This window comes from Oncorhynchus gorbuscha, unplaced genomic scaffold (assembly GCF_021184085.1).
Source record: "Oncorhynchus gorbuscha isolate QuinsamMale2020 ecotype Even-year unplaced genomic scaffold, OgorEven_v1.0 Un_scaffold_1504, whole genome shotgun sequence".
NCBI lineage: Eukaryota > Metazoa > Chordata > Actinopteri > Salmoniformes > Salmonidae > Oncorhynchus > Oncorhynchus gorbuscha.
This window is the reverse complement of record NW_025746264.1, coordinates 124,250-138,507: the sequence shown is the minus strand read 5'-3', so window position 1 is coordinate 138,507 and position 14,258 is coordinate 124,250. Positions and strand designations below refer to the sequence as shown.

Sequence of the window (14,258 nt, the reverse complement as noted above, 5' to 3'; positions counted from 1 at the left end):
TCCTATCCTATCATATAATACTATCCTATCATATAATACTATCCTATCATATAATACTATCCTATCAGAACATGGTTGTATTCCACTACCATTCAGGTGGAGGAGAAGACGTGTGGTGACGGTCCTGGTCTGGAGGCCATGTTAGAGGATGATAAACACCTTCTGAACATCATCCTCGACATCAAGGTCAGCATTCTGTGTCCTTTTTAAAGGTCATTTGAATTAGCTAAGTGGATGGTAATTGTCTTGGACATGTTGATGTCAACTTGGTGTCTATTATGATTCCTAATGCCAAAGCTCTTTAAATCTGTTGTGGGAGTTAAATGACTTTCACAGTCCAGTGTTTTGTTGTCTTGCCTCTTCGTCCTTGTGACCTGATTCCCTGACTGTTGGTCTAACTGGCTGCCTCATTAAGAAGTTTGTTTTGTTGTCTCTCCTCGTCTCCCTCTTCCTCCTCCTCTCGCTCCCTCTCAGCAATCGCTACAGTTTGCGTTTGACTCGGCCAGCGTGTACGCGCACCTTTGAGAGCTTCCGCGTCTTCTACAGTGAGAATGAGAGTCTGGACCTGGACGCGCTCAGAGATCAGGATCACGGTACCGTAGCAACGCTCTTCATCATCGTCACCAACATCATCTATTCAATGAACTTACCAGGGAACAGAGAAAATGGATTAGCCAAGGCACTTCTTTTCAGTATATAGCTTTGAGTTTCTACAGGCAACACAAATACCACAGCAGCATATCCATTTTGTCTCAGTTCATTCAGACCTTTGGATCCAATGAGGTCCTTGAGGCGTTTTCTGTATATTTCACAGTGGCAGATCAACACTCCCCATCTCTCTTTTTTAAACGGTCTAGAGAGCCATAATGTGACTCGGTACCCTGTCCTGTTCCCTGTAGGAGTGGCGTTCTTCGCTGAGAGTCTGAAGAAGTACCACAGCGAACATAAAGAGGCCCTGGCCATCAAACAGAAGAGGCACCTGGGCCTGCTGCTGGTAGACACCACTCTGCTTAAAGGGAAGCTCCTCCCCTCACCACTACGCTGTCTGGAGGTAGGAGGAGAGGAACAGTGTTCCCAGTGTTAATCACCCACTACAGCCTGGGCCTTTGCACTGTGGAGATCTGAAACGTATTCATTGGTATTAGCAATATGTACAAATATAAACTTCCACTTAGCCTATCAGAGGGCGAGTTTGAGCTATTATCAAATTGCTTACACATGTCAAATCCTATCGGTTCTCCACAAGTCCATAGGGCTTAGGTTCAAGTGGTGGATTTGGGATTGGGCCGTCCATCCACTGACCAACATTAATGCCTCCCCTCCAGGCCATCAATGACATGCTCCCCCTGCTGGCCAAGAGAAAGATTGACGCCATCATCGCTGAGGCTCAGGATGCCCAGTTCAAACTGGAGTTCATCCCCTCTGCAACTACAGAGTTCGTCAACTCCCTCACCTTCCTAGAGGAGATACAGGAGCGGGTAAGAGACGCTTTTGTCTAGAGGGGATATAGGAGCGGGTAAGAGACGCTTTTGTCTAGAGGGGATACAGGAGCGGGTAAGAGACGCTTTTGTCTAGAGGGGATACAGGAGCAGGTAAGAGACGCTTTTGTCTAGAGGGGATACAGGAGCAGGTAAGAGACGCTTTTGTCTAGAGGGGATACAGGAGCGGGTAAGAGACACTTTTGTCTAGAGGGGATACAGGAGCGGGTAAGAGACGCTTTTGTCTAGAGGGGATACAGCTTTTGTAAGAATGGACTTTTTCGTGGCAGGTTAGGAGAACTTACGCAGTAGGGTTAGGAAAATGAACATAGCAGGTTAGGAGAACTTACGCAGTAGGGTTAGGAAAATGAACATAGCAGGTTAGGAGAACTTACGCAGTAGGGTTAGGAAAATGAACGTAGCATGTTAGGAGAACTTACGCAGTAGGGTTAGGAAAATGAACATAGCAGGTTAGGAGAACTTACGCAGTAGGGTTAGGAAAATGAACGTAGCATGTTAGGAGAACTTACGCAGTAGGGTTAGGAAAATGAACATAGCAGGTTAGGAGAACTTACGCAGTAGGGTTAGGAAAATGAACGTAGCAGGTTAGGAGAACTTATGCAGTAGGGTTAGGAAAATGGACATAGCAGGTTAGGAGAACTTATGCAGTAGGGTTAGGAAAATGGACATAGCAGGTTAGGAGTACTTACGCAGTAGGGTTAGGAAAATGAACGTAGCAGGTTAGGAGAATTAGGTTAAGGTTGACGGTCACACAGAGCCATAATCTTCTTCATTCAAGAGACTGACGCCGTCCCAGAGTAGCGGACTCAGACCCAGAGTAGGGGACAGACCCAGACTAGGGAACTCAGACCCAGAGTAGGGGACAGACCCAGAGTAGGGGACTCAGACCCAGAGTAGAGGACTCAGACCCAGAGTAGGGGACTCAGACCCAGAGTAGGGGGCTCAGACCCAGGGTAGGGGGCTCAGACCCAGGGTAGGGGGCTCAGACCCAGGGTAGGGGACTCAGACCCAGGGTAGCTGCTGACTCAGACCCAGAGTAGGGAACTCAGACCCAGGGTAGCTGCTGACTCAGACCCAGAGTTGGGGACTCAGACCCAGAGTAGGGGACTCAGACCCAGAGTAGGGGACTCAGACCCAGAGTAGGGGACTCAGACCTAGAGTAAGGGACAGACCCAGAGTAGGGGACTCAGACCCAGAGTAGGGGACTCAGACCCAGAGTAGGGGACTCAGACCCAGGGTAGCTGCTGACTCAGACCCAGAGTTGGGGACTCAGACCCAGAGTAGGGGACTCAGACCCAGAGTAGGGGACTCAGACCCAGAGTAGGGGACTCAGACCTAGAGTAAGGGACAGACCCAGATTAGGGGACTCAGACCCAGAGTAGGGGACTCAGACCCAGAGTAGGGGAATCAGACCCAGGGTAGCTGCTGACTCAGACCCAGAGTTGGGGACTCAGACCCAGAGTAGGGGACTCAGACCCAGAGTTGGGGACTCAGACCCAGAGTAGGGGACTCAGACCCAGAGTAGGGGACTCAGACCCAGAGTAGGGGACTCAGACCCAGAGTAGGGGACTCAGACCCAGAGTAGGGGACTAAGACCTAGAGTAGGGGACTCAGACCCAGAGTAGGGGACTCCCCAGAGTACTTTGTCACTTTGTATCACACTGTAGTCATTGTTACATTACTCATTACCAAACTCCTGGGAAAGATGACCAAGGGAGTCAGTAGTGTTGGATTCATGTTGTCAGGTGAAAGTCTTTCTTGGATGTTTCTGGGAAAGGACTTCGTCGAATTTCTGTTTTCAGCTAGCATGGCCCGCCTAGGAAAACATCTGGGGTAAACACTGCCAGTTCTTTCATGGTCTGTGTGTTTGTGTGTCAGATGGAGTGGTTGGACGAGCAGACAGAGACCGTGTCCCAGATGTACAAGCTGATAGACTCCTACTCCGTGCCCAGCCCTCCTGAGGACTTTGCCGTCTACGCCACCCTGAAACCCTCAGTCACCGGCGTACGCAACGCCATCGACAAGGCCGTGGGAGAGAAGGACGCCAACGTGGACAAGTTCTGTGTCCACCTGCAACGGGACATCACCGACCTCAACAAGGAGGTCAAGAGGGTCAAACAGCAGGCTCAGGTAACTAGAGGTCAAGGGTCAACGTTCAGATGCATTGTATCACACTAGCTTCAGCATCACGCTAAGGGTCAGTGTTTGTCCCCAGACAGGCTTTATAAACAACCGTGGAAAAAGCTAAGAATGTAGACATTAGTCTCTGGATATGACAGTCATTTACAGCTGGGTTCCTCGTCCCCAGGTCGTTGTGCTCTAAATCAACTGACCTGAAAAGATCATTTCGTCAGTCAGAGTAGGGTAAATAGAGATGTGTATGGGTTTGATCCAGACCAGGGAGGGACAACTTTGATGGGGTTTGGAGCCATTAAAAATCTGAACTCATAGTGAGTGGCCGCTGTGGCTCGCGGGTCTGCATACCCACATTCAGGGAGGGGCGGCAGGGTAGCCTAGTGGTTAGGACTAGTAACCGGAAGGTTGCAAGTTCAAACCCCTGAGCTGACAAGGTCCAAATCTGTCGTTCTGCCCCTGAACAGGCAGTTACCCCACTATTCCTAGGCCGTCATTGAAAATAAGAATTTGTTCTTAAATGACTTGCCTAGTTAAATAAAGGTAAAATAAACATCCATACCCACACACGCAGGCAGAGCCGGCCCTAGCCTTTTTGGGGCCCTAGGTGACATTTTGCTGCGAGTAAAACAGTTGCCCGTCCCTGACCCATGTATAACTGTGTGTATGTGTTGATCTCTGCTCCCCAGAACAATCAGATCATGGACATCAACGCTGAGCGGCCCAAGGTCCGTCTGCTGCTGGACGAGGTCCAGGTCTCCATAGACGAGCTGCAGAACCAGGCCTTCCAGTACAAGTCTTTCCAGAAGAACTTCAAGGTTCTACTATACTATACAATACTATACTATACAATACAATACAATATTCTACAGTACCATAATATACAATACAATACCATACTATACAATACCATACAATATCATACCATACAATACAATACCATACTATACAATACTATACAATACTATACTATACTATACTATACTATACTATACTATACAATACAATACCATACCATACAATACAATACCATACCATACCATACCATACAATACAATACCATACAATACCATACAATACAATACCATACCATACCATACCATACAATACCATACCATACCATACCATACAATACCATACTATACAATACCATACCATACCATACCATACAATACAATACAATACAATACAATACAATACCATACTATACAATACAATACAATACCATACCATACCATACCATACATTACAATACAATACAATACAATACCATACCATACCATACCATACCATACCATACCATACCATACCATACCATACCATACCATACCATACAATACATTACAATACAATACAATACAATACAATACAATACCATACCATACCATACCATACCATACAATACCATACAATACCATACTATACCATACCATACCATACCATACAATACAATACAATACCATACAATACAATACTATACCATACCATACCATACCATACCATACCATACCATACCATACCATACCATACCATACAATACCATACCATACCATACCATACCATACCATACATTACAATACAATACCATACCATACCATACCATACAATACCATACCATACAATACATTACAATACCATACTATACAATACAATACCATACCATACCATACCATACCATACCATACCATACCATACCATACCATACAATACCATACCATACAATACCATACAATACCATACCATACAATACATTACAATACCATACCATACTATACAATACAATACTATACCATACAATACCATACAATACAACACCATACTATACAATACTATACAATACCATACTGTACCATGCTATACTATGCAATGCAATATTCTACAGTGCCATACTATACCATACTATACAATATTCTACAATTCAATACTATACAATACCATACTATACCATACTATACAATACAATATAATACAATACCATGCTATACAATTCCATACCATACTATACGATACTATACTATACAATACAATATTCTACAGTACCATAATATACAATACAATACTATACTATACAATACCATACAATACAATACCATACTATACAATACCATACAATACAATACCATACTATACAATACTATACAATACCATACTATACTATACTATGCAATACTATACAATACCATACAATACAATACCATACTATACAATACCATACAATACCATACAATACAATACCATACTATACAATACTATACAATACCATACTATACTATACTATACCATGCAATACTATACTACGCAATGCAATATTCTACAGTGCCATACTATACCATACTATACAATATTCTACAATACAATACTATACAATACCATACTATACAATACCATACTGTACCATACTATACAATATAATACAATACCATGCTATACGATACTATACTATACAATACAATATTCTACAATACAATACTATACAAAACAATACTATACGATTCAATAAATAAATTCATTCAAAATCCTACAATGTGATTTTCTGGATTTTTTTTCTCATTTTGTCTGTCATAGTTGAAGTGTACCTATGATGAAAATTACAGGCCTCTCTCATCTTTTTAAGTAGGAGAACTTGCACAATTGGTGGCTGACTAAATACTTTTTGCCCCACTGTAGATGCAGAGTAAAAGGATACAGTACGTCTTCTGACCACTAGAAGACAGTAAAACACCACTTTTCACCATTGTTCCTTGAGAGAAACAGTATAGTTAAATGTAGAGTAACTTACTGTTGTGCGTTTAAGTATCTTCCCTTTGGCACTTTTTCACACCTGGATGTGCATTGATTGAGGCAATTCAGATTAAGTGTCTCTTTCAAAGGATGCCTATATTCTCTGTCCCTCATTGACCCCTTTCTCCCTGGCCTTGGCACCCGTCTTGTCCACTACCCTCAAGTAGAGTCACCCCTCTCTGACATCTAACCCCTTGCCTCTGTGGGTTGAGGTGACTGTATGTGGAGATGACTAATTTTGAGCCGTTAGTGGAGATGAGTGACCCCTCTCTGACCTCTAACCCATTGCCTCTGTAGGTGGAGGTGACTAAGTATGAGGCGTTAGTGGAGATGAGTGACATCTCTCTGACTTCTAACCCCTGACCTCTGTAGGTGGAGGTGACTAAGTATGAGGCATTAGTGGAGATGAGTTGTCCCTCTCTGACCTCTAACCCCTGACCTCTGTAGGTGGAGATGACTAAGTATGATGCGTTAGTGGAGATGAGTGACCCCTCTCTGAGCTCTAACCCCTGACCTCTGTAGGTGGAGGTGACTAGGTATGAGGCGTTAGAAGAGCTCAGTGACCCCTCTCTGACCTCTAACCCCTGACCTCTGTAGGTGGAGATGACTAAGTATGAGGCGTTAGTGGAGATGAGTGACCCCTCTCTGACCTCTGTAGGTGGAGGTGACTAGGTATGAGGCATTAGAAGAGCTCAGTGACCCATCTCTGACCTCTAACCCCTGACCTCTGTAGGTGGAGGTGACTAAGTATGAGGCGTTAGAAGAGATGAGTCATCCCTCTCTGACCTCTAACCCCTTGCCTCTGTAGGTGGAGGTGACTAAGTACGAGGCGTTAGAGGAGCTGAGTGCAGAGGTGAAACTGAAACAGCTGCTGTGGGACTCTCTGGAGGAGTGGGACGCCCTGCAGGCTGGCTGGATGGAGGTACAGTATGGAACCATGCAGGGGGTTAGATATCACACACACAACACTGTGTTCCCTACCATACACTTCTGACAAAGGGGGTTGTTCCTCTATTCTTCGCTGTCTCAAAGTCTCACCTTTTGCATTCTGACCACACTGCAAAAGTTAATACGATTTTGTCCGAAAATGAGGCGACTGCAACATATTCTAACTGCCTGTCTGTCTTCCTTCCTTCTCAGTGTATGTAGTCACAGTAGTATACTCCACCTGTCTTCTCAGTGTATGTAATAACAGTAGTATACTCCACCTGTCTTCTCATTGTATGTAATAACAGTAGTATACTCCACCTGTCTTCTCATTGTATGTAATAACAGTAGTATACTCCACCTGTCTTCTCATTGTATGTAATAACAGTAGTATACTCCACCTGTCTTCTCATTGTATGTAATAACAGTAGTATACTCCACCTGTCTTTCTCAGTGTATGTAATAACAGTAGTATACTCCACCTGTCTTCTCAGTGTATGTAATAACAGTAGTATACTCCACCTGTCTTCTCAGTGTATGTAATAACAGTAGTATACTCCACCTGTCTTTCTCAGTGTATGTAATAACAGTAGTATACTCCACCTGTCTTCTCAGTGTATGTAATAACAGTAGTATACTCCACCTGTCTTCTCATTGTATGTAATAACAGTAGTATACTCCACCTGTCTTCTCAGTGTATGTAATAACAGTAGTATACTCCACCTGTCTTCTCAGTGTATGTAATAACAGTAGTATACTCCACCTGTCTTCTCAGTGTATGTAATAACAGTAGTATACTCCACCTGTCTTCTCAGTGTATGTAATAACAGTAGTATACTCCACCTGTCTTCTCAGTGTATGTAATAACAGTAGTATACTCCACCTGTCTTCTCAGTGTATGTAATAACAGTAGTATACTCCACCTGTCTTCTCAGTGTATGTAATAACAGTAGTATACTCCACCTGTCTTCTCAGTGTATGTAATAACAGTAGTATACTCCACCTGTCTTCTCAGTGTATGTAATAACAGTAGTATACTCCACCTGTCTTCTCATTGTATGTAATAACAGTAGTATACTCCACCTGTCTTCTCATTGTATGTAATAACAGTAGTATACTCCACCTGTCTTCTCAGTGTATGTAATAACAGTAGTATACTCCACCTGTCTTCTCAGTGTATGTAATAACAGTAGTATACTCCACCTGTCTTCTCAGTGTATGTAATAACAGTAGTATACTCCACCTGTCTTCTCAGTGTATGTAATAACAGTAGTATACTCCACCTGTCTTCTCAGTGTATGTAATAACAGTAGTATACTCCACCTGTCTTCTCAGTGTATGTAATAACAGTAGTATACTCCACCTGTCTTCTCAGTGTATGTAATAACAGTAGTATACTCCACCTGTCTTCTCAGTGTATGTAATAACAGTAGTATACTCCACCTGTCTTCTCAGTGTATGTAATAACAGTAGTATACTCCACCTGTCTTCTCAGTGTATGTAATAACAGTAGTATACTCCACCTGTCTTCTCAGTGTATGTAATAACAGTAGTATACTCCACCTGTCTTCTCAGTGTATGTAATAACAGTAGTATACTCCACCTGTCTTCTCAGTGTATGTAATAACAGTAGTATACTCCACCTGTCTTCTCAGTGTATGTAATAACAGTAGTATACTCCACCTGTCTTCTCAGTGTATGTAATAACAGTAGTATACTCCACCTGTCTTCTCAGTGTATGTAATAACAGTAGTATACTCCACCTGTCTTCTCAGTGTATGTAATAACAGTAGTATACTCCACCTGTCTTCTCAGTGTATGTAATAACAGTAGTATACTCCACCTGTCTTCTCAGTGTATGTAGTAACAGTAGTATACTCCACCTGTCTTCTCAGTGTATGTAATAACAGTAGTATACTCCACCTGTCTTCTCAGTGTATGTAATGACAGTAGTATACTCCACCTGTCTTCTCAGTGTATGTAATAACAGTAGTATACTCCACCTGTCTTCTCAGTGTATGTAATAACAGTAGTATACTCCACCTGTCTTCTCAGTGTATGTAATAACAGTAGTATACTCCACCTGTCCTTCTCTCTCTCCCCTCCCAGTGTAAGTTTGAGGAGTTGGACCCAGAGACTCTGAGTGCCCAGGTCAATAAATATGCCAAGTGTGTGAACCAGCTGGAGAAAGGCCTGCCACCCAACAGTGTGGTTCCAGTGACTCAAAGAGCACGTTGAGGGCATGAGGGAGAAGGTATGATGTGTGTTGTGTAGGATGATTCTCTCCAGTTGATGTAGATATGATGTGTGTTGTGTGATGATTCTCTCCAGTTGATGTAGATATGATGTGTGTTGTGTAGGATGATTCTCTCCAGTTGATGTAGATATGATGTGTGTTGTGTAGGAGGATTCTTCTCAGTTGATGTTGATATGATGTGTGTTGTGTAGGAGGATTCTCTCCAGTTGATGTAGATATGATGTGTGTTGTGTAGGATGATTCCCTCCAGTTGATGTAGATATGATGTGTGTTGTGTAGGAGGATTCTCTCCAGTTGATGTTGATATGATGTGTGTTGTGTAGGAGTCGTCTCTCCAGTTGATGTTGATATGATGTGTGTTGTGTAGGAGGATTCTCTCCAGTTGATGTTGATATGATGTGTGTTGTGTAGGAGTCGTCTCTCCAGTTGATGTAGATATGATGTGTGTTGTGTAGGAGGATTCTCTCCAGTTGATGTAGATATGATGTGTGTTGTGTAGGATGAGTCTCCAGTTGATGTTGATAAGATGTGTAGGATGATTCTCTCCAGTTGATGTAGATATGATGTGTGTTGTGTAGGAGTCGTCTCTCCAGTTGATGTAGATATGATGTGTGTTGTGTAGGAGGATTCTCTCCAGTTGATGTAGATATGATGTGTGTTGTGTAGGATGAGTCTCCAGTTGATGTTGATAAGATGTGTAGGATGATTCTCTCCAGTTGATGTAGATATGATGTGTGTTGTGTAGGAGGATTCTCTCCAGTTGATGTAGATATGATGTGTGTTGTGTAGGATGAGTCTCTCCAGTTGATGTAGATATGATGTGTGTTGTGTAGGATGATTCTCTCCAGTTGATGTAGATATGATGTGTGTTGTGTAGGATGATTCTCTCCAGTTGATGTAGATATGATGTGTGTTGTGTAGGATGATTCTCTCCAGTTGATGTAGATATGATGTGTGTTGTGTAGGAGGATTCTCTCCAGTTGATGTTGATATGATGTGTGACAGAAGGCTGTTTTTTGTTACGGTCTGTAATGTACTGTATATGCATGAGGGTACAAAACATTAGGAACACCTGCTCTCTCCATGACAGACTGACCAGGTGAATCCAGGTGAAAGCGATGATCCCTTATTGATGTCACTTGTTAAATCCACTTCAATAAGTGTAGATGAAGGGGAGGAGGCAGGTTAAAGAAGGACTTTTAAGCCAGTGAGATAATTGAGACATGGATTGTGTATGTGTGATATTCAGAGGGTGAATGGAAGACACCAGATTGAAGTGCCTGAATGGGGTATGGTAGTAGGTTCCAGGTGCACCAGTTTGAGTGTGTCAAGAACTGCAACGCTGCTGGGTTTTTCACGCTCAACAGTTTCCTGCGTGTAACAAGAATGGTCCACCACCCAAAGGACATCCAGCCACCTTGACACAACTGTGGGATGCATTGGAGTCAACTTAGGCCAGCCTCCCTGTGGAACGCTTTCCACACCTTGTAGAGTCCATGTCCTGATGAATTGAGACTGTTCTGAGGTCAGAAGGGGGTGCAACTCAATATTAGGAAGGTGTTGCTAATGTTTTGTACACTCAGGGTGTGTGTGTGTTACCTGGCTGTGTGTGTGTGTTACCTGGCTGTGTGTGTATGTGTTACCTGACTGTAGGTGTGTGTGTGTGTTACCTGGCTGTGGGTGTGTGTGTGTGTTACCTGGCTGTGTGTGTGTGTTACCTGGTTGTAGGTGTGTGTGTGTGTTACCTGGCTGTGGGTGTGTGTGTGTGTTACCTGGCTGTGGGTGTGTGTGTGTGTTACCTGGCTGTGGGTGTGTGTGTGTGTTACCTGGCTGTGTGTGTGTGTTACCTGGCTGTGGGAGTGTGTGTGTGTTACCTGGCTGTGGGAGTGTGTGTGTGTTACCTGGCTGAACCAGTGAAAGCGATGATCCCTTATTGAGTCACTTGTGTGTGTGTGTGTGTTATCTGGCTGTGGGTGTGTGTGTGTGTTACCTGGCTGTGTGTGTGTGTTATCTGGCTGTGTGTGTGTGTGTGTTATCTGGCTGTGGGTGTGTGTGTGTGTTACCTGGCTGTGTGTGTGTGTGTTATCTGGCTGTGGGTGTGTGTGTGTGTTACCCTGGCTGTGTGTGTGTTATCTGGCTGTGGGTGTGTGTTATCTGGCTGTGGGTGTGTGTGTGTGTTACCTGGCTGTGTGTGTGTGTTATCTGGCTGTGGGTGTGTGTGTGTGTTACCTGGCTGTGTGTGTGTGTTATCTGGCTGTGGGTGTGTGTGTGTGTTACCTGGCTGTGTGTGTGTGTTATCTGGCTGTGGGTGTGTGTTGTCTGGCTGTGGGTGTGTGTGTGTGTTACCTGGCTGTGTGTGTGTGTTATCTGGCTGTGGGTGTGTGTGTGTGTTACCTGGCTGTGTGTGTGTGTTATCTGGCTGTGGGTGTGTGTGTGTGTTACCTGGCTGTGTGTGTGTGTGTGTGTGTGTGTTGTGGCTGTGTGTGTGTGTGTGTGTGTGTGTGTGTGTGTGTGTGTGTGTGGCTGTGTGTGTGTGTGTTATCTGTGTGTGTGTGTGTGTTATCTGGCTGTGTGTGTGTGTGTTACCTGGCTGTGTGTGTGTGTGTTATCTGGCTGTGGGTGTGTGTGTGTGTGTTACCTGACTGTGTGTGTGTGTTATCTGGCTGTGGGTGTGTGTGTGTGTTACCTGGCTGTGGGTGTGTGTGTGTGTTACCTGGCTGTGGGTGTGTGTGTGTTATCTGGCTGTGTGTGTGTGTGTTACCTGGCTGTGTGTGTGTGTGTGTTATCTGGCTGTGGGTGTGTGTGTGTGTGTTACCTGACTGTGTGTGTGTGTTATCTGGCTGTGGGTGTGTGTGTGTGTTACCTGGCTGTGGGTGTGTGTGTGTGTTACCTGGCTGTGGGTGTGTGTGTGTTATCTGGCTGTGGGTGTGTGTGTGTGTTACCTGGCTGTGTGTGTGTGTGTGTTATCTGGCTGTGGGTGTGTGTGTTACCTGGCTGTGGGAGTGTGTGTGTGTGTGTTACCTGGCTGTGGGAGTGTGTGTTACCTGGCTGTGGGAGTGTGTGTGTGTGTTACCTGGCTGTGGGAGTGTGTGTGTGTGTGTTACCTGGCTGTGGGTGTGTGTGTTACTTGGCTGTGGGTGTGTGTAACGTGTGTGTTACCTGGCTGTGGGTGTGTGTAACGTGTGTCTTTTCTCCCTCCAGCTCCCAGTGATCACAGACCTGCGTAACCCGTGTCTGAAGGGCAGACACTGGGAGATTCTGGAGGCCGTCATAGAGGCCAGTCTCCTGGAGGAACCTCAAACTCTGGCCTCTCTGGAGGGACTCAACATCTTCAGCTACAGCGAAGCGATACAGGAGGTAACACCCTCCCTCTGCTATGACATGGACATACAGGAGGTACCACCCTCCCTCTGCTATGACATGGACATACAGGAGGTACCACCCTCCCTCTGCTATGACATGGACATACTGGAGGTACCACCCTCCCTCTGCTATGACATGGACATACAGGAGGTTACAACCTCCCTCTGCTATGACATGGACATACAGGAGGTAACATCTGCTATGACATGGACATACAGGAGGTAACATCTGCTATGACATGGACATACAGGAGGTAACATCTGCTATGACATGGACATACAGGAGGTAACATCTGCTATGACATGGACATACAGGAGGTAACATCTGCTATGACATGGACATACAGGAGGTAACATCTGCTATGACATGGACATACAGGAGGTAACATCTGCTATGACATGGACATACAGGAGGTAACATCTGCTATGACATGGACATACAGGAGGGACCGACCACAGACTTGTTGATGTAGTTGTATGTATCCATTCCGTTGTAGCAGGTGAACCAGGCCAAACAGAAGCAGTACAGTAAAGTGTTTGACCCAGTCTGGTTCTCCTCTTCCAGGTGTCAGGACAGGCTTCAGGAGAGGCATCGCTGGAGACCATCCTTAAAAAGGTAGGAAAGACCCAGGAAGTACATGTTGTAGTTCTACTTCCTGTAAACTAAACTCAACCCCACTGTGTAGGTTGAGGATTCCTGGAAGACCACGGAGTTTCCGGTTCTCTCCCACCGGGAGTCTAAAGACCTGTTCATCCTGGGAGGAACTGATGACATTCAGGTGCTGCTGGATGACAGTACCATCAACATGGCCACGGTGGCGTCCTCTCGCTACGTCGGACCCATCAAGACCAGAGTAGACGAGTGGCAGAGGCAGCTAAACCTCTTCAGCCAGACACTGGTGAGACCGAGACCAATCACATTCATTTACTGTTTTGGCTAAACTCAAGGTGAGAGACTAGAGACCAGGTCAAATGGATGATAGTCTGTGATGATGCTGTTTCATATGTCAAATGGTCATGTATCAAATGCTAATGGTCATGTATCAAATGCTAATGGTCATGTATCAAATGCTAATGGTCATGTTTCAAATGATAATGGTCATGTATCAAATGCTAATGGTCATGTATCAAATGCTAATGGTCATGTTTCAAATGATAATGGTCATGTATCAAATGCTAATGGTCATGTATCAAATGCTAGTGGTCACGTATCAAATGATAATGGTCATGTATCAAATGCTAATGTTCATGTTTCAAATGATAATGGTCATGTATCAAATGCTAATGGTCATGTATCAA

At 44.5% G+C, this 14,258-nt stretch overlaps 1 pseudogene; it reads left to right on the top strand.

Annotated features, from left to right (window-relative positions):
• The first annotated feature begins 96 nt into the window (after window positions 1-96).
• Window positions 97-14,258, top strand: part of LOC124023141 — a 138,134-nt pseudogene continuing 123,972 nt past the window's right edge.